Source organism: Ictidomys tridecemlineatus, chromosome 8 (assembly GCF_052094955.1).
Source record: "Ictidomys tridecemlineatus isolate mIctTri1 chromosome 8, mIctTri1.hap1, whole genome shotgun sequence".
NCBI lineage: Eukaryota > Metazoa > Chordata > Mammalia > Rodentia > Sciuridae > Ictidomys > Ictidomys tridecemlineatus.
In genome coordinates this window covers 22,171,412-22,191,565 of record NC_135484.1, presented here as the reverse complement: position 1 = coordinate 22,191,565, position 20,154 = coordinate 22,171,412, and the positions used below count along the sequence as shown (strand labels likewise).

The following is a 20,154-nucleotide window of genomic DNA, read 5'->3' as shown; positions in this document are numbered from 1 at the left end:
AGTGAAAATGTGTCCTTATTTGATAGCTACCCCCCATTAGGGCATTAAAATTAAACCACAAAATGAAAATGAGGAAAGGTGAGCTGTATAATGATGAAGAGTATTGAGTGTGTGTGCATCTGTGTGTGAGAGCTCCTTGGTCCTGTTCAGAACAAACTTAGAAGGCTTTTCCTGCTGGGAAGCAAGGATGGGTAGTTGATTTTTTGATTTAATGTATTTTTCTTTTGTGCTGGGGACTAAACCCAGGGTGCATTACCACTGAGCTACATCTCCAGCTCTTTTTGCTTTTTCAAAATTTTTAGACAGGGTCTCACTAAATTGCCCAGACTGTCCTTGAACTTGTCATCCTCCTGCCTCAGCCTCCCCAGTCACTGGGGTTATAGGCATGTGCTGCCGTGTCCAGCCAGGTGGCTGATGTGATCGTTACACCATGTACATATTGAATTATCACACTTACCCATACATTTGGACAATTAAACTAATTTTTAAAAAGTCAAACATAAATGGGAATAAGAAGAATAGAAGACAAAGTGGATTTTGAGGCATTTGTGCCCATCAAGATGCCCAGTCCCTTAAGATAGCAGAAAGACTCTGTGCTTTTAAACTTAGACAGACTTAAGCCACAAAGCCTGAGTTTCCAGTGGGAGACGTGGCAGGGGAAAAAGTAGAATTGAAAGACAGTCATCTCAGGCTCAGCTTCTTAAAAAGGCTTGTGATCTTAAGTCTTAACAAATATCAAAATGGACCCTGGGTAGGCCCTCTAAGCACCACAATCCCAAGGTGGTTCCCAGAACTTTTAATTTTTTTTTTTTTGCAATAAAATTGCAGGAAAGTAAAAATTCTTTTAGTGTGCTGGGGATTATGATGCATACCATTTTAAATTAATTGTGTGTGTTCATTTGCACTGTCACTGCATTTTATTAATTAATCCACAAGCCATTTTTGTGGGCTACTTACTGAATGCTAATCACTGTGCCAGACTCTGGAGGTGTAAATAAAAATTAATATAGTTGTCTCTCAGTATGCGGCAAAGGGTTTCAGGACTCTCCAGGGATGCCAAAATCTGTGGAAACTCATGTTCTTTATATAAAATGGCACAGTGTTTGCATATAACCTGTGCACATCTGCTTAGACTTTAATGTCTGTTCATTACTTATAATACCTAATACAATATAAATTCTTTAGAAATAGTTGTTCTATTGTGTTTCTAAGGAATAATGATAAGGAAAAGAAGTAAGTATATGTTCAGTAGTGATGCACTTTTTCTGTTGTATAATTTTAGTGCTGAGGATGGAACCCAGGACAGGGTACATGCTAGCATGTGCTGTCCGCCTGAGCTCCACCCCCTTCCCCCTGGATATTTTTAACCCATGGGGTATTGAATCTTCAGAGTAGAACTTGTGGGTATGATGGTCTTAACTGTACCCCTTCACTGATTAAGGGTCTGATCACCTAATTGAGGAAAAGAGAAAGAAACTGAAAATCACAACTCAAAGTTTTAAGTGTTTTGACTTGGGCAGCACAATCAATGAGAGGCGGCTTCTAACTCAACCATGGAGGTCAAAGGAGAGGAACAGGTATGTGGAAAGTTCTTTCTGTAATGGTGAATATATATGAGAACAACCAAAACCACAAAAATATTAAATGTAGTTGCCTTGAGACTTTAAGCAAGGCCATCTTGAAAACTCTTATGGCTCCCCACATAAATGAGGAAAGATGGACTGTCATCAAATAGAAAGTTGGAGAAGTAGATCTTTCATGTGTGTTTGAATAACTGCCACGGTACTGAACAAAAGAATAATAAAATATATGCTTGATTTTTTCCTCTTAAGAGACTTTGCCAAAGCCTAATAAAATACCCTTGATATCTTGCCTCAGAGAGAAACACAAGTGAAATACCTCCATGTTTTCCTATGTTTAATGCCATTAAGATATGGTACTGCCAAAACACTCAGAAAGGACTGTCTGGGCTGGATTTAGGGTGACAGGTTGAGACTGGAATGTGTGTTGCTCTTGATGTGCCTCAGAAGGAGCCCTAGACTGGAGCTCAGCAGACCTTGGGCGAGCCCTATTCTGCCACCCATTGTCTGTGAATCCAGACAAGCCACCTCACCTTTCTGAACCTCAGTTCACCTCATGTGATGGGGCTTCACAGCACAGCTGCGAGGAGCAAATGAAGTTCAGGTTATTGTTACCCATTATGTCTCTTTACTATTTAGCTCTCCAGTGAGTGGAGCTTTTTGAGCAACCATACGAAATTCTGTTTTAACTTAAGCATGAGTGAAGAATATGTGATGGCGGTAAACAGAAATCTTCTCTCTTGTCTTCCTTCCTGCTCATCCCATCCAACCCTCTTCACTGTGACTGGAATGATCCTTGTGAAATATGTTGGTCCCATCATTCTGCTCTGAAATCCAACATCTTGGTGCCAAGGGTATGGTTTCTGCCCACCGGATCTCTGTCCCTCTTCCTCTGCGCTCCCCAGGCTACACATGCTCACTCTCTGTCCATGTCTCTGCCCGTGCTGCTCTCTCATAGTGGAATCCCTGTGCTCCCCTTTTTACCCACAACCTCTTCCCACCGGATTCTTCAGCATTCAGCTCAAGTCTTTATAGCCTTACGTATGGGCTTTCCAAAATGTTCCAACACACACCTCCCTAGAACCATCTCACCCTAAACAGCCATTGCCCGCTTGCTTCTCTGTCTTTGTCATTGACATGGAACTCCTGGAGGGCAGCAATTAGGGGTCACCGCACTCTATATCCCTGGGCCTTACCCTGTGCCTGGAATGTGGTAGGTGCTCAGTAAGTTCTGTTGAAGGAATGAATTGATCAGTCGCTGTTATGTAATTGACTAATATGCATATCAAGTGATGTGCATATTATTAAATGAGAGAAGTTGTAATTATGAAATCAGGATTCAAGTTCATCATTCTTTAAAATTTTCCACTCTAGAATGGAAAAAGGTGGGTTACCTATGAATCCTGGTACTCACTATGTCTCTGAGTAGCATTTTGTAGCGAAGACTGTGCTGGCCTAACTCAGCATCCACTCCCTCCTTTCTCCACAGCAACAGGTTCTTATTCTTAGCTGATTACTGACACTGGGAATAATACAATGACAACAACAGAACTTTATATTCCCTATCCCTTGCAGCTAGTTACAGCAAAGGGCTAAGTCCTGACAAATAAAATAGAAGTGGAAGTATTTTGTGGAATAACCAGGAATAAGCATGACAGCTGACTCATCGTGGAGGAGAATGAAGAGTCCCACTTAACCATCTCGTACTTTTCCCATTTTAGATTTGGCAAGTAGAGTCCCATCAGTGGACCACAACTTAGAGATGACAGCCACTTTCAAGGAGCCAAAGCAGTCCCTTCTCTGATAGCCCTCTTCACCTGGTCTTCCATTTATAGACTTCTTTACATGAAAAGAAATCAACATTCTAAGGCAGTGATTAGCACATTTTATTAGCACACTTTTTTTCTGTAAAAGGCCAGATATTAAATATTTTAGTCTTTGCCAGCATGTAGTCACTGCCCAACTTATGCTGCCTAAGTAGCCTTGGATGGTACATAATCAAAGGAGAGAATGTGTTTGAATAAAATTTTAATTGCAAAACCAGGTGGCAGGCTAGGCTAGGTGCCTGGGCTGTAGCCTGCGGATCCCTGTTCCAAGGCACAGTGATACTGAGTCTTTCTGACATATGTAGCCAGATCTAACCCTAACTAACCAATCATTTTTGGTGATCTGTTTTGGTGATCTGAAATGTTTGGTGATCTGAAATGTTAAATTTGGAAGAAACAAACTACCAAGCCTCCTGTTTCATTTTTTAAAATTTTTCCTTTGGTAGGCTCTTTCTCCCTTGGCTTGTCCTGATTTGAATAGTACAAAATTCTGTCATATCTGTTTCCAAACTCTTTTGATTATTAAGACCAGCCCAATTGGATCCAGGGCTTTTCTGGGTTACTCCAGGTTCCATTATGTTCCCTTTGGAGGATTCCAGCAGAATATCAATGGGAGAGTCGTCAGGTGTGTGGGCAGGGAGAATGGAGGACAAAGGCAAGGCCTGCAAGACCTGAATGAAGAACACCATGCTGACAGCTCCTAAAACGTGTTTGAATTATACCACAGAACTTTCAGGCTGACTGGATGATCAGTCGGTGTACTCCGTTACCAAGGAGACTGTACAAGTGGAATCGATGTTTAGCAGCAGGGCATGAGCTGGTCTTGGAGATTCTTTTTCAGAGAAGACTTTGCCTGATGCTGTCAGGATGTCTTGGCTTTTCTGATTCGGCTCATCCCGTGAAAGCAGAACAATAGAGTACAGACCAGGAAGGGCAAATTGATTCCCCTGACATGCAAAGTCCAACTGATGGACAGTAGACATCTAGAGCTCTGTGGAGCAGGATTCTGGGGATGCATTGAGTTTTTACAGGAGTAGTCTGTGCTTCTCCAAAGCATCATCCCCAGGTGCTTGGGAGTGGGATGGGGCAGAGGAGAGCTCACAAGCAGGTAGGCCAGAAGGGAGCCATCATTTAAAGAGCCTCTAATCTGGTTCCTCATTTTATAGATGGCTTTATCAGTAATGAAATCAGCTCATGCAGGGTTGTATGACTATCAGCAGCAAAACCAGTTGGAGAAGGCAACAGTGTCATTTCTCTTTACACGGCACTACACGTTTGATTCAGATGTTTTTATACTTCTTGTTAATTTTTAATCATTTCTTTCTAACATCAAATTTGAACCTGCTTGTTGGTGGGATCTTTGCTTGGTTCCCACAACCACACTTCCAGACTTCCTGCAGCTGATGCTTTGTGAGAGCCCATTCTTCAGATTCCTTTTAGTCCCATAAGCCCCTTAGTCTTCCAATAACTTTGCTTTTTTTTTTTTTTTAATGATGTTCAATGTCAGTTTCTACCTGCCATCAGGAACTATGTTTGATAAGGAAATTGATCCCAGGGTATGGATTTCAGGAAACAGACCCTGAATGCAATACAGGGAATTGGGAATTGATTATCTAATGCAAAATTATCTTATTTCGTACCCAGGCTATAGTTCTAGCAGCTTGTAGCACCTAGTAAACTGGCTTATTAAAGGCATCTGAGATCACCTGGAGTCATCTGCTCACAAGGGCAAAGGTGGGCTCAGCACTGCCATAGAACAGAAAGGACATAAGGGATTAAGGTGGGCTGTACTATTGGAGAGTATAAAGAAATAGAATGTCGGGTTCAAGTCCACCTGTGCTTGGTTTAAGACAAAAGAAAAATGCAGGAACTTTTCAGTGGACATGCAGGAGGACTTTAATGTAGCCTCAAACACAGAGGTATCAAAAACAAAGCAAAACAACATGATTCTGCAGAGTTTAATCTTGTGGGTTTTTGAGTCACAATCTTAGTTGAATTCAGGTTCTTCAGATCTCTTGGGAAGAGCCAAGTTCATAGGAGGAGTTAGTTTGGGAGACTCAGAATTCCTAAAAATCGTCTCCCACACTGGATTTTCTTTGCCCTTGGATTTGGCTACTCCTGCCTTTGACTCTTTTGGCTTCTGCTCCCTCATTGCCCCAGCACCTACAGAAGTCCCTTGCCAGAAGAAGTCAGTTTCCCATTTTGGTTAGAACACAAAAAATTCTTTTACCTGTCCTTTAATACCAAACTTTGGAGTGAAGCTTAGCCTATGATAAGACATCTCTCCAAAATATTGGTAGATCTTCATTTTATATCCTTTCAAGCCAGTAAATCAGATCTTTTTTTAGTGATCTATTTTACTCTTAGTTTTTCAGTTCATGTTTGGGCAACAGAACTTTTAAAGTTTAGAGTAACTTTTATCTATGTGAGAATCTAAAGACCTCCATGAGTAGGGATTCAATTACTCTAGTTTAGAGGCCTCATGATAGTTCATCTGAAATAAACTAGTTTATGAAATTAACAAATAATTTGTATTAGCCAATTACAAGATATGGTGAAAAACATTGGGAAAGGGGAGCTTACTAGGGAATAAGCCCAGGGGCACATTACCACATTGACACATCCCCAGCCCTTTTAATTTTTTTTATTTTCATACAGGGTTTCATCTCAGTAAGTTGCTTAGGGCTTTGCTAAGTTGCTGAGGCTCAAATTTGTAATCCTCCTGCCTCAGTCTCTGCAATCCTCCTGCCTTAGCCTCCCCAGTTGCAGTTGCTGGAATTATAGAATGCACCACTGTGATTTTTATATAAATAAAAATTCCTAAGTATACTTGGTACTTTCCTCATAAGCTTCATTTTCATTTCGTCACTGATTTATTTTCCCATTTCTCTTCTTGTTTTTTTATTATTGTTCTTTATTTAGAAGGCAGTAGAACCACATCATAGGAAAACGGAGAAAAAGAAAACATGACCCATCATTCCATCATTGTTACCATTTTGGGCTTTTTTTCCTTCTGGGCTTCTTCCTTTGCTTTTCCCCTTAAAACATAGTGGTGAACAAGATGCTAAGCTCAGCTTTTAAAATTCAATGTATCACATGTATTTTCATCTCAGTGTCTACACAGCCTCCTTCCCAATGGTTACATAGTATTCCAGAGCATGCAGGCATTAAATGGTGGCTGTAAATGATTGAGGGATGGAAGTCTGTCTCATTACACTGAGCTCCTGGTAGATATTCAGTCATCACTCATCCAATTGAATTAAAATTTCTTACTGTACTCTTTCAAACACGATTTGAGCAAACATCTTTATGGATAGACCTTTTTAAATATTTTTTATTATTTAAGAGATTCCCAGGAGTGTGATTGCTGGTCACATGGTGTGACCATGATTTGGGTTCACTACTACCAAACTGCTTTCCAACATACCTGCCATGCATGAGGTCACGTTTCCCTACACCCCTGGAAGCACTCTGAAATCCAAGGAGGAGCAACGTCTCACCCTTACTTTAACGTGAGTGTTTCTCATTCGCATGTTACTCATTGTATTTTCTCCTTTGTGAATTCACTTACTTCTCTTTAGCAATGGGAGGGAAAGCCATAGAGAGAAGAGCAGTGTCCTCATTTGGAGTTTGTTTTTCCAACTAGCTGCAGGGACCCCTTTCATTCTCCTTTGCAAAGAAACCTGTTAGTCTTCTTCTGAGAGTAGCTTGAACTTGTGAAAATTGACAGCTTATTTATGCTCCTGTCATCTGCTTTAGCTGCCAGCATTAAGTGATGAAGGAAGGATAATCTACTCAAGACTGCTGTCCACTAATCTGGGAGACATCTTCGATTGCCTTTTCTTATGTGTCAGTATTGCTTTTCATTGTCAAAAGTAGAATAAAATAGCATATTTTTTCTGTTGTTACTGTTCTTCTCCAAATAGAAAATTTACCCCCCTGTGACCCAAATCTGTCCAACTTCCTGGCCCCGAAGCACATGTGTAACTTTTGTCTTTACAAATCTTTGCCGATTTCTTTCTTCCTCTAAACTTGCTTCTAATGTTTTGAAGTAGCCAGGTGGCACCTTCCCTCTAACTGGAGTTTGAACACATCAGGAGCTGTTGCCATATGTAAGGTAGCTTAAAAAGGGGGTCCTGAAGGATTCCTTAATTCAATCTCAACATTTTGAAAATCCCATCTTTATTAGACAATAAGTCTTCCTAAAATTCTGCTATTTTCTAACCTCTGATCCTGAAGCTTTCTCTTTCAGCTTTAGTTCCCCCTCAGATAGGAAAGAGTAATTCAACTTCTTATTATCTTTATTAGAAATTGCTGCTTTGTTTCTTTTCCCTTAAATCTCACTCTTAGACCTTACCTGAAACATCTTCTGGTTCTGAGGAAACTTCCGTGAAGGGCAGAACCCCAAATTGTTTGTTAGTCAAAACTAATTAAACAGAAGAGTACTTTCCAGGCCATCAGAACTTAGATATTCATTTCATGACGGGCGGGCAGTACCTACTGGTCAACACAGAGTTGTACAGAAACAATTTCCATAGCTATGAAAATCAGAATAGGCATTTTTACGTAACAAAGCATATGGGAAAATTATCAAGTAAGAAGTCAGAAGCTGATCCCAGTCCCAGACTTTGAGATTCAGTTTCCTTATCTATAAAACAGGAGTCAGTTGCTAATTTTCAAACTTTGGGATTGTTTTTAGCAACACAACTCAGGTTTCCAGTGAAAACTAAAACATGAAATAGACACCCCAAAACTCCTTGCAATGCAAAGCCTGGGACTGGGATCAGCTTCTGACTTCTTATTTGATAATTTTCCCATATGCTTTGTTACATAAAAATACCTATTCTGATTTTAATACCTTTGGAAATTGTTTATGTACATTTTTGTGTTGACCAGAGCCCTGGAGTTCCACCCTCATACCCTCTAACTTTGCACTCCTCAGGGCTTCCAACGCTGCTCCGAGAAACCCTGAGAAGTTTCCTATGGTGATATGAAAATTGATACACAGACCAAGTTCATTTCCACTTCCACATCTTGTATTACCCAGTGGTTAAAATACAGATCATGCTGGGATTAGGCTGAGCAGTTTAGACCAGCAGAGAGGCATTGAGACCTGTCCCTGTGGCAAGGCCTGGTCATATTGGGATTCTAAAGGGTCGAGTAGCAATGGTCTCTATCTGACCTGACTACACAGGGGCATCAGTACATTGTGGACATTTTTAAATATGAGTAATGACTTCATACTCCTTTATGGAGCACTTCCCCTTTGCCGTGAACTCTGCTGCACATCACCCTGCCCTGCCCCCTTTAATCCTCACCACCAACTTCATCCTGAAATACTCACTCTTTCCCGCTTGACACACACGAGCCCAGCTGCGAGGATAGGGTCGATCGTGGCACCTTGGCCGTTTCCCCTGCCAGAGCTTCTCAAAGCTGGCCCTTTTTCTTTTTTTAGGTTGTAATTTGTATGTCACCTTCCTAGATAAGTTTTCTTTGATGATCCTGGATCTTTGGGGCATCTCGTCTTATTTTATTCACAGTATTAACTATTGCTTGCATAAATATTTAGTCCAGTCAATTTGTTCATGTTTACTTGCATATTTCCCAATCCCTCTGCATGCCCCCAAATGCAAGTGCATGGAAAATAAAGATCTTGGCTCATTCATCCAATACCCAACCCCCTTTAAAGTGCCTAGTCCACAGGGAATGCCTTATAGAGACCTAGAGAATGAATAAATGAACGTGAGTGGCATTTGTTATCTTCTCTGACAGGCACAGAAACTGAGGTGTAGAAAGGCTTGATTGACAACTCTAAGTCACATCACTAGGAAGCAACTGTTGTAGTTTGGATTTAGAGTGTCCCCCAAAGGCTCATGTTTTGAAATCTGGGTCCCCAATGCAACAATGTTCAAAGGTGAGGCTTTTGGGAAGTAATTGGGTCATGAGAGCTCGATAGTGGATTAATCCATCAAATGGAATTTATTGCACTATTGGATGGTAATGGAAACTAGGAGCAGGGCCTACTTGGAAGAAGTAGGTCAGGACATTGGGAGTATGTCTTGGGAGGGGTTTTGGGACCCTGGGCTCTTTCTTTTTCACTTTTCTCTCTGCTTCCTGGCTGCCATGAGGTGAGCAGTGTTGCTTCACCAGATGCTCCCCATTGTGATGTTCTGTCTCAGCAAAGGCTCAGAAGCAATAGAACCAAGTGAACTGAAACTCTGATGCCATCAGCCAAAATAAATCTTTGCACCTGTAAGTTGTTTTCCTCAGATGTTTTGTCACAGCAATAGAAAGCTGACTCACAGTAATAGAACCTGGGTTCAAACTCAAGTTTGACCTCAAAGCATGTCTTGATTGCCATTTGGCCTTTCTTGGTGGAACAATTTTGAACTCTCAAATATGCCTGTATCTACCTGGTAGAATGCTAATAATGATTATAATGACAATGAAAATTGTGATGCCAATCTTTGTTCACCCCGTGAGTGTTTACTGAGCCTCTCCTTGATCATTTGCTTCTGCCGAACACAGGGCATCCTAGGGAGCAGCACATTCAGGCTTGGATACTTATGATTTTTGCAAAGTTTTTATCTTGAGCTGAAATCTATCCTCAGGCATCTTTTACTCACTGATTGCAGTTTATCCCTTTGTAAGAAAATACAGTGACTACTTTCTAGCTTCCAGTTTGGAGAGGACATTAGTGACAGCAGGGCTCACTAGGTGTGGAGATTCCTAGTTTCTCACCAGTGTGCAAGCACCAGTAAGCACTGCAGGTAATTTATAAGGCAGTTTAATTGCCATGGTGCCTTAATGAGCATCACTGTTCTTGTTTCACCTTAATCAATGATGATATTCCTCTGTTTAGCTAGTCCATAAGGCATTTATTAAGGAAAATGAGTTCTCACCACTAGCATGGGTGATTGGTTGGTCTTTGCAAGCTGTCCCCTTGTGACATACCTTATTCACTCCCCCTTCCAGCTCGAGTGTGATAAAGATGGACAGGGACATGTTGAGGCCACCCTACAAGCTCCTCACAACAAAGGCCGATACAAATCTCTTCAATTCTGTGGAACAGAAAAACAAAAGTGTGCTCTCTGCCTTCAGCTTTTGTCCTTTAAGAACATTTGAGTCCTAACTACCCTGTGGTCTGTGGTCTCCACTGGTGGCAGCTGCCTCCTGAGACTATTACCTGTATTGGAATCTTATGTGGTTCATAACTTTTATCTAGATTGAAATTTTTTAAAAAAATATTTATTTTTTAGTTGGACACGATATCTTTTTTTATTTATTTTTATGTGGTGCTGAGGATCGAACCCAGGGCCTCGCATGTGCTAGGCAAGCACTCTACCACTGAGTCACAACCCCAGCCCCCTAGATTGAAATTTTTTATTATGTCCCACAGAAAGAAATAGAGAAATGTGATAATATTTAGTGTGTTCTATAAGTTAATAACTCTTCTAAATCCCTTAGTTGGATCATCACATTTTTTATTTGTTCTTTTTAGTTATACGTGACAGTAGAGTGTATTTTGGCATATTTATACAAACAAGGAGTATATCTTATTCTAATTAGGATACCAGTCTTATGGTTGTACATGGATGTGGAGATTCATTGTGGTGTATTCATATATGTACACAGGAAAATTAGGATTGTCACATTTAATAGACAGTAGTATGTCCTAGGAAAAAACATGGGTTTTGTTGTTGTTATTTTGTGCATTTTTCTTTTCATTTCAACCTGAATTTCCATTTCCTACTTTCTAATATTCTATCTTCCACATGATATGACTGATCAGATGCAGTGGTCCATGTAAAGTACTTAGAACAGTAGTATCGGGCCTAGAGTTAGCACCTCAAAAATGTTAGCAGCTGTGATTACCGTATTACTTTCTTGCTGCTGTGCAGATTCAGTATTTTTGGAGCTAGACTCACAGTGAAGCATGTAATTTTCTGGCTTAAATCAACACACTGTACTACAGTAGACAGAAAGATAAGGTAGAAATAGCAACATGCTACAGGCCAAAAGATCTGTGGTCAGGCTTTAGTTCTACCATTGGATAGGCTGTGAACAGCCCAGAAGTTCCTCAGCTCCTGAGAGCTTTGATTTCTCATTGATACATAAAATGTGTGCAACTGGCGACTCTAAGCTGTCTTACCCCCTGTGTATCCTCCCTTAGTCCATTTTCTGTTTCTATAACTCAATATCACAGACTAGATGATTTATAAAGAGTAGGGGTTTGTTCGGCGCATGGTTCTGGAGGCTGGGAAGTCTCAAGAGTCTGGCATTGGCATCTAGAGAGGGTCTTCTTGCTGCCTCATAACGTGGCAGAGGGTATCCCATGGTGAGACAGATGTGTTAACTCTGGCCTTTCTTCCTCTTCTTCTGAAACTACTAATAGCACCACATGGGCCCCAACCTGATGACCCTATCTAGTCCTCATTACCTTCAAAGACCCATCTCCAAATACCATCAGTATATGACTTTTCAGGATTATGTTTCCAACACATGAATTCCGGGGGACATATCTAAGCCATTTCCCAGATAGTTCCTTGACAAAATGTGAATTTCATCATAATATTTCCACATTTATTAGCCCACACAGTACCTTGCAGAGACCCAGATCATCATAGTGAAAGAGGGTAGGAGGTACTCAGCATGGAAGATTGGAAAAGGACCCTCCGGATCTCCCTTCTCTCTGTTCCTACCTCTGTCAGTAACCAACTGGGTTAGGAAGTTTCAAGGAAAGCACAGCATAAAATACACTATCAGTAGTATTTGAGTTTTTGTTTGTTTTTAAATCAATTCACTGTGATTTGTTTCACATGGGAAGTGGTATGTTGTGGTAGGAAAAGCATTGACCCAGGAGTCAAGAGGCCTGTAAGTTCAGCTCCAGCTCTGCCACCGTCTGGTTCACTGGCAAATGACATTGACCTTCTCTGGGTCTTAGTTTTGTTAATTGTCAAAGCAAAAGGATTGCTAAAAAATTCTTCCAGTTTTAAAACTCTCTGCTCCTGAGTTCTTCATATGAGAACAATGCTCCTATGAAATCCTATCGACAGAAAAGCATTTGGTCTCCCCTTTCTCCTTTCTTTGCCAAGTATAATGAGAGTTGGTATGGAAAAAAAATATTCTGCTGTGAAAAGGTTCATTCAGCCTTTTCTTAATAGATCAAGTGGTTGGTATTTCTGCTGGCTCCTGAAATACATTACAAATCACAATCTGTAAAAAGTTCCAAAGCAGCTCCATGCCTTCCTGCTGAATTTGGATACATCGTTAGGTCTTACTATGCAGCTCATCCTTAACAACTGACAAAATATTTACTTTGCTTGGTACAGAAAAGGGTAACATTTTCCAAAATATTAAACTAGGTTGGATTCAGAACACAGACAATGAGGCAAAAAGTTGGACCTGTGTTTGAAGCCATGTCGTTGAATCATTTTCCAGAGTGCCATGAGAAACAGGGCCTTACTGGATGTTTGTGCTCCACAGTAATTCTGCAAATGGCAAAAGCCAGCCAGCCTCTGTCTAGCATACCCACTGGTGTGTAGATCAGCAGTTCTCAAAGTGTGGTCCTCGGGCCAGCAGCATTGGCATCTCCTGGCCTTGGAGTAGAGGCGTTCTCATAACCTATCCCAGATATCCTGAGCTAGTAAGTTCCAAGGTGTGGCAATCTGTGCTGTCATGAGTCTTCCAGGTAATAAGTCTAGGTAATTTTGATACTGAGAAAAGTTTGAGAACCCCTGGTTTAAGCCCATGAGGGCTGCAGGAATTTTACCTTTCAGTTGAAAGTATGAAGCAATGACAAGATTCATAAAGTTCTCGTTAATAAATTAATTTGTTCTAATATAAATGAATTTGAAATCTAGGGATGTTGACTTTAAAATGTTTTCCCCCCTCCTTCCCCTGTCTTCTGACTCTCTTCCCACCCTCCACTTCATGCTTATGGGAATAGTGTCTGAATTATATTTGTGTTTAGGACAGTAAGAATACTGCTATTATCATACTTGTATGAAACCAATATTATTGATAAAACCCAATTGCGTTTTTTTTTTAATAAATTCTGGTTTGTAGTCCCAGGATGAAAAGGTAGACAAAAACTGAATCATTTCAATTTATAATTCTTTGTTCTATTAATGAGCCTTGTCTCTATAACAGAATAGCTATTTTAATAAACAAATGGAGATTTCTTTAAAATTAAATTAGTCACCAGCTTTAATTAAGAAATAGGCCATCATTTTAATAATTATCTTATTTCTATCTAAATTTGCAAATCATTCCAGGGGAAATTATGAACATGCTCAGACATCTCTTCCTAGTGTCTCCTGGGTGCTCCTCACTCGTTTGTGTAACCTGCCTGGCTACTGCAGGCAACTGAGCCATGACCTTTGTCCTGTGGTCTCATGCTTGGCGATGTCATTCAGTCCTGGGGTTTTGACTCCTGCATCTGTTGATTTGGAAGGCTCACAAATGTGTAACAAGAGTGTGACTCCACTTCTGAGATCCAGCCAATATCTCCAACTGCTTCAGTGTCCTTCCAGCGCTTTGTAGACCACACATCCAAACCAGAATGCACTTTTACCCTCCTTTGGTTTCCATGACATCCGTATTTCTTTTAATGAACATATCTACCGTTTTTTAGTCAGCTTTTTCATTGCTATGACCAAAAGACCTGACAAGAACAGTTTTGGGACACTGGACCACTGAGCCACAACCCCAGTGCTATTTTGTATTTTATTTAGAGACAGGGTCTCACTGAGTTGCATAGCACCTCTCTTTTGCTGAGGCTGGCTTTGAATTCACCATCCTCCTGCCTCAGCCTCCCGAGCTGCTGAGATTACATGTGTGCACCACCACACCCGGCTGACAAGAAACGTTTTAAAGGAGGATAAGTTTATTTGGGAGTTCATGGTTTCATAGGTCCCAGTCCATAGACAGCTGGCTCCATTCCTCAGGGCCCTAGGGTGTGGCAGAAGAGTGTGGCAGAGGAAAGCAGTTCAAGACATCACACCAGGAAGCAGATAAAATATATTCTGCTCAACAAGACACAGTATAAACCCCAGTGACCCACCTCCTCCAGCCATAACCTGCCTTCCTACAGAACTTACCAAATTAATCCCTAGCAGAGGATCATTGAGTTGATTCAGTTAAGTTTCTCATAACCCAATTATTTCACCTCTAAACCTTCTTGCATTGCCTCACCCATGGGCTTTTTGGAGACACCTCATACATATCTAAACCATAAAAACCATTAAGCAGAAGATAGTCGAAAGTCCATGGATTTGGGACCTCTATAGATCTGGATTCAGATCCAGATGCTGCCACACACTGGCTACATGCCACTAAGTAACTCTTCTCTCAGATCTTTAGATCCTTTGTATGTAAAATGGGAAACTTTCTTAAGGAATAAAATAGAAAAATTATTTGAATTATATGATTGTTTGGATTCATTTCCCAGCATTGCAAAAAATAAAATAAACTAGTACAAGATAGTGTAACACATTATCCCAAACCAGGCCACACTGAGATAGTAAAGGTGGACAGACTAATTTTTCCATGTCTAAAAAATTTAAAAAAAAAAAAAAAGGTAAACTCAGATCAGCTAAGCAGGTCGTGTGTTCCTCCTGTCTATTTAGTATTGTGAGTCACATGCAGTGGGTCCTCAATAAATACTAGTTCCCTTTCCCTCCCTGGAGCTTGTGTTTCTCATTGTCATTCCTCCCATCCCACATGTCCTCAGTCCCTCCCTCTTAGACGGCAGCTGAGCTCCTTACCTTTTATTTTTCCCTTCCTATGTGTAATTTGTACTGTTGCCAGATTAGTCTTCTGAAACCATCTCTCTCAACCCATTCTCTGACTCAAGACCCTTTAACAACTGCCCGTACACACTTACTATTAAAGTTAAGACTCGCCAGGATGGCATGCAAAGGCCTTCCTGTTGGGGGCCAGTAGATTTCTTCAGGCTTCATTCCAGTACTGTCCTTTATCTGTACCATGTTCTTAGCAAACATGAGCATTTTCCAGCTGCTTTGACCTCCCTGGTACCTTTGCCCTTGTCTCTCCTGGGTAGTGGAACCTTCCTCCTGCCTCCACCTGTTCAAATCCCTTTGGTCCTTCATTTAGAAATGTAAACTTTCCCCATCTCCCTTTTCCCCTCAATTCACCTAACCTTGTTTTATTCATTCCTAGACCTCTTCTGCTCTGTTTTTTTATTGTAATTATATCTTAGGAAGCCCACAAAGAAAGGGGTTGGGAGGCAGCAAATAGATCTGGCTCATGCTTCTTGGCCTCAATTCTAACATAAGAGGAACTCAGTAAATGCTTGTTGAATGAATAAGTGAGTGAATGGAAGTCACTTTTGCCCCTCCAGTAATTAAATCCTGCCCTTGCCTCCTTGAGTGACCAAACATTTTAAAGGCTATGACATGGATTCTCACTTATTTTTGTCTCTTTTAAATTAAAATTTAAAATCATCAACCAAAGTTTAAAATTGCTTAAATTAAGATAACCATGAAATTAGCTTTACTTTCCACGAAAAAAAAATGATTTCATAATTAGGAAAAAATAATTAGTTCAAAGGCAAATTTGACATGTATATAGTAAAAATGGGCATTTGCTTACAACTTGGATATCAGAAAATACTTAAAATTGGTTGACTTCACTGATTTCCCCAAAACTCCAAAATGTGCAGGAAATTTTGTCTTGTTTTTCCCTTGCCTTTGTCCCAGTTGATGGAAATTTATATATATTTTAAAGAAATAGGGCTAGACCCTTTCAGCATATCCATTTTGCAACTGTCTTATAGTCACTAAGACATACAGTTTGTTTCTTTGTTTTTGTGGCACAGGGGATTGAACCTAGGGATGCCCTACCACTGAGCTACATGCCCAGTCCTTTTATTTTATTCATCTATTTATTTATTTTTAAATTTTTATATTTGGGTACTGGTATTAAACCCAGGGGTGCCTAACCACGGAGCCACATCCCTAGCCATTTTTTTTTTTTAATTTTGGGACAGTGTCTTACTAAGTTGCTTAGGGTCCTGTTAAGTTGCTGAGGCTGGCTTTGAACCTTGTACTTGCAATACTCCTGCCTCAGCCTCCTAAGCTGCTAGAATCTTTTATTTTTTAATGAAAACATCTGTGGTTAAAGGAATAGATTCTATTAGTTTTTGTTGTTGTTGTTGTTAGTGGTGGTGGTGTGTTTTAATTTTTGCTCCAGATCTCATTAAGAGAAGCTGCCTGTTGGCAAAGAGACCATGTGGAATTGCTGATGGATCCCGGGGAATGTGCTATAGAGGAGCAGACCACCTTCTGGCTCGTGTTTCAACATTTATCGACTCGTTTTTCTCAAAAAAGTGTCCTGTTGCAGTGAAGAGTCACACCTGGTTGGTCTTACCTGAAAGCAATAGTTCTAGATCCCCTGGTCCTAAACTTTTTAATCCTAGAGATCTTTTTCTTTGCATTGGATAATTGCTCAAATAATTCTTTTAACTGCTGTGAATATTTTTACCCCACTTTTATCCCAGCATGGGTTTTTGGAAGTGAAAATACAGGCAGTTAACTTTTTTTTTAATTTGAAATGCTCAGGCCTCAGAATTAACATAATTTAATGAAAATTATATAGAAACCCTACTTAACTTAGGTGGTCATTAAAATATTGATAGAGTGACCCTGGGGTGGGGGGGTAGCTCATTCACATTCCCTCATAGGGAACTGGGATGTCAGGGAAGGCCACCATGCATCTTATTTCCATAGCTAACTTAATACCCTAAAACAAAATCAAAACAAAACAAACAAAAAACAGAATTCACTGTCTAAACTTCTATCATTAAGACTCTCGGCAAAGATACTAGAATTTTCAGAGATAGGAAGTTTGTCTCAGAAAACAAGCATTTCACCTGTAGCCAGTCAACCTGACAGCAAATGCTTACTCAGCACCTGTTGCAGACAAGGTAGGGATGTAGTGTTGAGAGGTGCAGTGGGAACCTGCCAGGCATGGCCAGGGCCCTCTTCGCGGGGTGGATGCCTGGCGAGAGGCACCATCATGGCTGCCCAGGTGCCTTTGTTCCCTGTCCCTTCTTTACACTATTTGGCCCAGTTGACATTGGGAAGAAGGCTTTAGAAAGCAACAGTGACAGTTTCCTTGTGTTTATCTTCTAGTCTGGAACCTGGAAAATTCTAAACTCTTTGATCCAAGAGGTTGTGAAGTTGAAAGAAACCAAAGCAAAACAAAAAAAAAAAAAAAACAAACAGGCCAACTTTTAGGGCCTAAAATATCTCAACAACCACATAGAAGTCATGACCTTTGATTAGCCAAAAGGGCTGTGATCTCTTTGGGCTACCTTGTTTTCATGTGGAGAACCCTCACAGGCTTTAGGATTCTTCTAATAAGGTTCTTTGGATGCAGAACCTAAGACTCAGCTGCTTAAGTGACCAGGTCTTGGAGGAACTGGGGCAGGCTGGCAGCAGTCTATTGGAGAGACACATCTTCAAAGGGACCCAATCCAAGCCAGAAGGAGCTGGGGCCACGGAGGAGTCAGCTTCAGGAAGAACAGAGGTGTCTGCGCTCTGATCCATATTGATGTGACTCAGCTCTTCTCCCAGGCCTGCTACATCTCCTTAGTTTGCTTCTGTCATCTAGCTTCCTTAACCTCCCCTGGTTCTATCTTTGCCTCTTCCTTAGGGATTTCAAACACCTGAAGCAACGAAATTCTTTCTGCAGGCAGCATCTTCTATTTAAAGCCGATATAAACTAGCCTGCAGTGAAGGAAGTGACAGTAGCTGTGGCCCTCTTCTCATCCCTGCATCAAGCCCTACACTGTCTCCAGAGAACCCCCAACACCCCTTGGAACACACTTTGAGAACCTCAGCTCTGTCCCTTGGCTTTGGTGTTCTCATCATTGACTCCTCCTCACAACCTGCTGTGACCACATTTGGCCTGCGGTAGAATCTCGTGGGCTACTTTGTTTTTTGCACCAGGCCTGTTTACATACAGACTGGACTAGTATCGAGTGAAGCAGCCACCTCTGGTCTCATCAGTTGTGACCAAGTTAAAGATGAGGTTAAGTGATACAGAGACCAGGTAAGGCTTTCTCTTCACCAGGAACTGGGTAAGGTGATGGCTTCCATGACCACCACGTCTAGTCATGATGATAGTGGAGCAGGTGTCCTGGCACCCAAACCGGGAGAGCATATAGGAGGCTGAAGCATCAACCAGCTAAGGCCACCTAGAAGGAAAGGACAGCTGAGAAGCCAGAAAGAGGATCTGAAGGAGCCATTAGGGACATCTAAACTACCTTCACTTGTGCAAATGAGAGGGGTCCGGGGGCTTGGACTTGGGATTGTTGGAAGTTCAGCACCAAATAAAGAAACGATTGTCACCAGTGTGATTAATTGGTCCCAAAGTGGGTGTGGTCTGGGGAACAAGGAAAACAAAAGTAACCTTTATCTGCCTCCTTGTGTAGGTGTGGAGCTAGCTTTTTAAAAATGTGTTCTTTCCATTTTCAAGATGTCAAGTGTGAAACGCCAACTCACTCTCCATTTAAGAGTTCATTTCTTATTCCCTGTAAAAGGCAGAAGTGGCCTCTGTGACCATCATTTGGAAAGATGTCTGGCAAAGACCGTTTGGCCAGTGCCATAATAGAAACCCAGATTTTGGTCCAGATGAAAGGTCTGTGGTGCTCCCAGCCACAGGAAGTATAATGTGACCCTAAGGGGGCCCTGCCCTCCAATAGGTACAAGGCCTGATTCTGGAGACCCTCAGACATGCCTCAAAGCTCTTTAAAAACAGCAGCTGTGGTTCCTGCAATTGGAACAAAATACAGCCATTTCCCTCACCACTGGTGTTTGAAGACCTTTGGCTCCAAAAAGAAATTGTTCTGGGACTGTGATGATGTCACTAGCTAATAGCGTCCTAAATGGGCTGGGCCATCGTCATGAGGTTGCCAATTCATCATTCGTATTTCAACTGATAAAACAATGATCATTTGATTAACTTTTTTTAGGCCTTTTGTAATAATTTGATTTTTGATGCTTCTGGTATTTGGACATTTTAGGAAAATGATCCTCAACTATAACCAAAGAAGAATGTTGCTGGTTTATGTGGTACAACAGTGTTTGATGTGCAGTTTGCCCCATTAACAAGGCTTCACCATTCACAGATAGCAAATGACATTACATCAGACATGCAGGACATTACCTAATCTTTAGTATTCTTTTATTTAAAGGTAATCTAAAATGTGATTCTAAGCTCTCAGAGCTTTTCTTATCTTACTATTAACTAGAGCTTTTATCCCATCACCCTCCTTCCTTTCATCTGAAGTCTAGGTGATCAGTTTCTAGAAATCTAAAACAACAAGTTGATTATGTGACTTCTGTATTGAAAATCCCCACCGTCTATAGCAGTTTCCCAGTGGATGGCATGGCTGTTCCTGGTGATAGTGAAATGGTTTTAGGGGCATAGTGGAGAATGTTTTTTTTACTTCTATGTTGATTTTACTATGTATTAGGAAAAATATAAGTCTATATTAAAGTAAAATTATCATAGGTAATGTTACATATTATTATATATTAAGAATGTTATGCATTAATAAAGTAATTTACCATTATATTATATTTTAAAAAGGTATATATCATTTATGGATATTATATATATACTATATATAATATATATTACCATATATATTATATCATTGTATCATTATATACATATTATTATAACATATACATTATATTATATGATGTATATATTGT

The 20,154-nt window shown here is 40.6% G+C and overlaps 1 protein-coding gene and 1 long non-coding RNA gene across 17 annotated transcripts in view; both read left to right on the top strand.

The window, feature by feature from the left end:
- The window catches only part of Aig1 (androgen induced 1), a 237,461-nt gene that overhangs the window by 123,587 nt on the left and 93,720 nt on the right, over nucleotides 1-20,154 (top strand). The window lies entirely within an intron of this gene.
- Nucleotides 1,342-18,782, top strand: LOC144366012 (uncharacterized). Its single transcript, XR_013424807.1, has 3 exons — nucleotides 1,342-1,577; nucleotides 16,622-16,787; nucleotides 17,563-18,782. It is a non-coding gene; the product is annotated as an uncharacterized LOC144366012 (long non-coding RNA).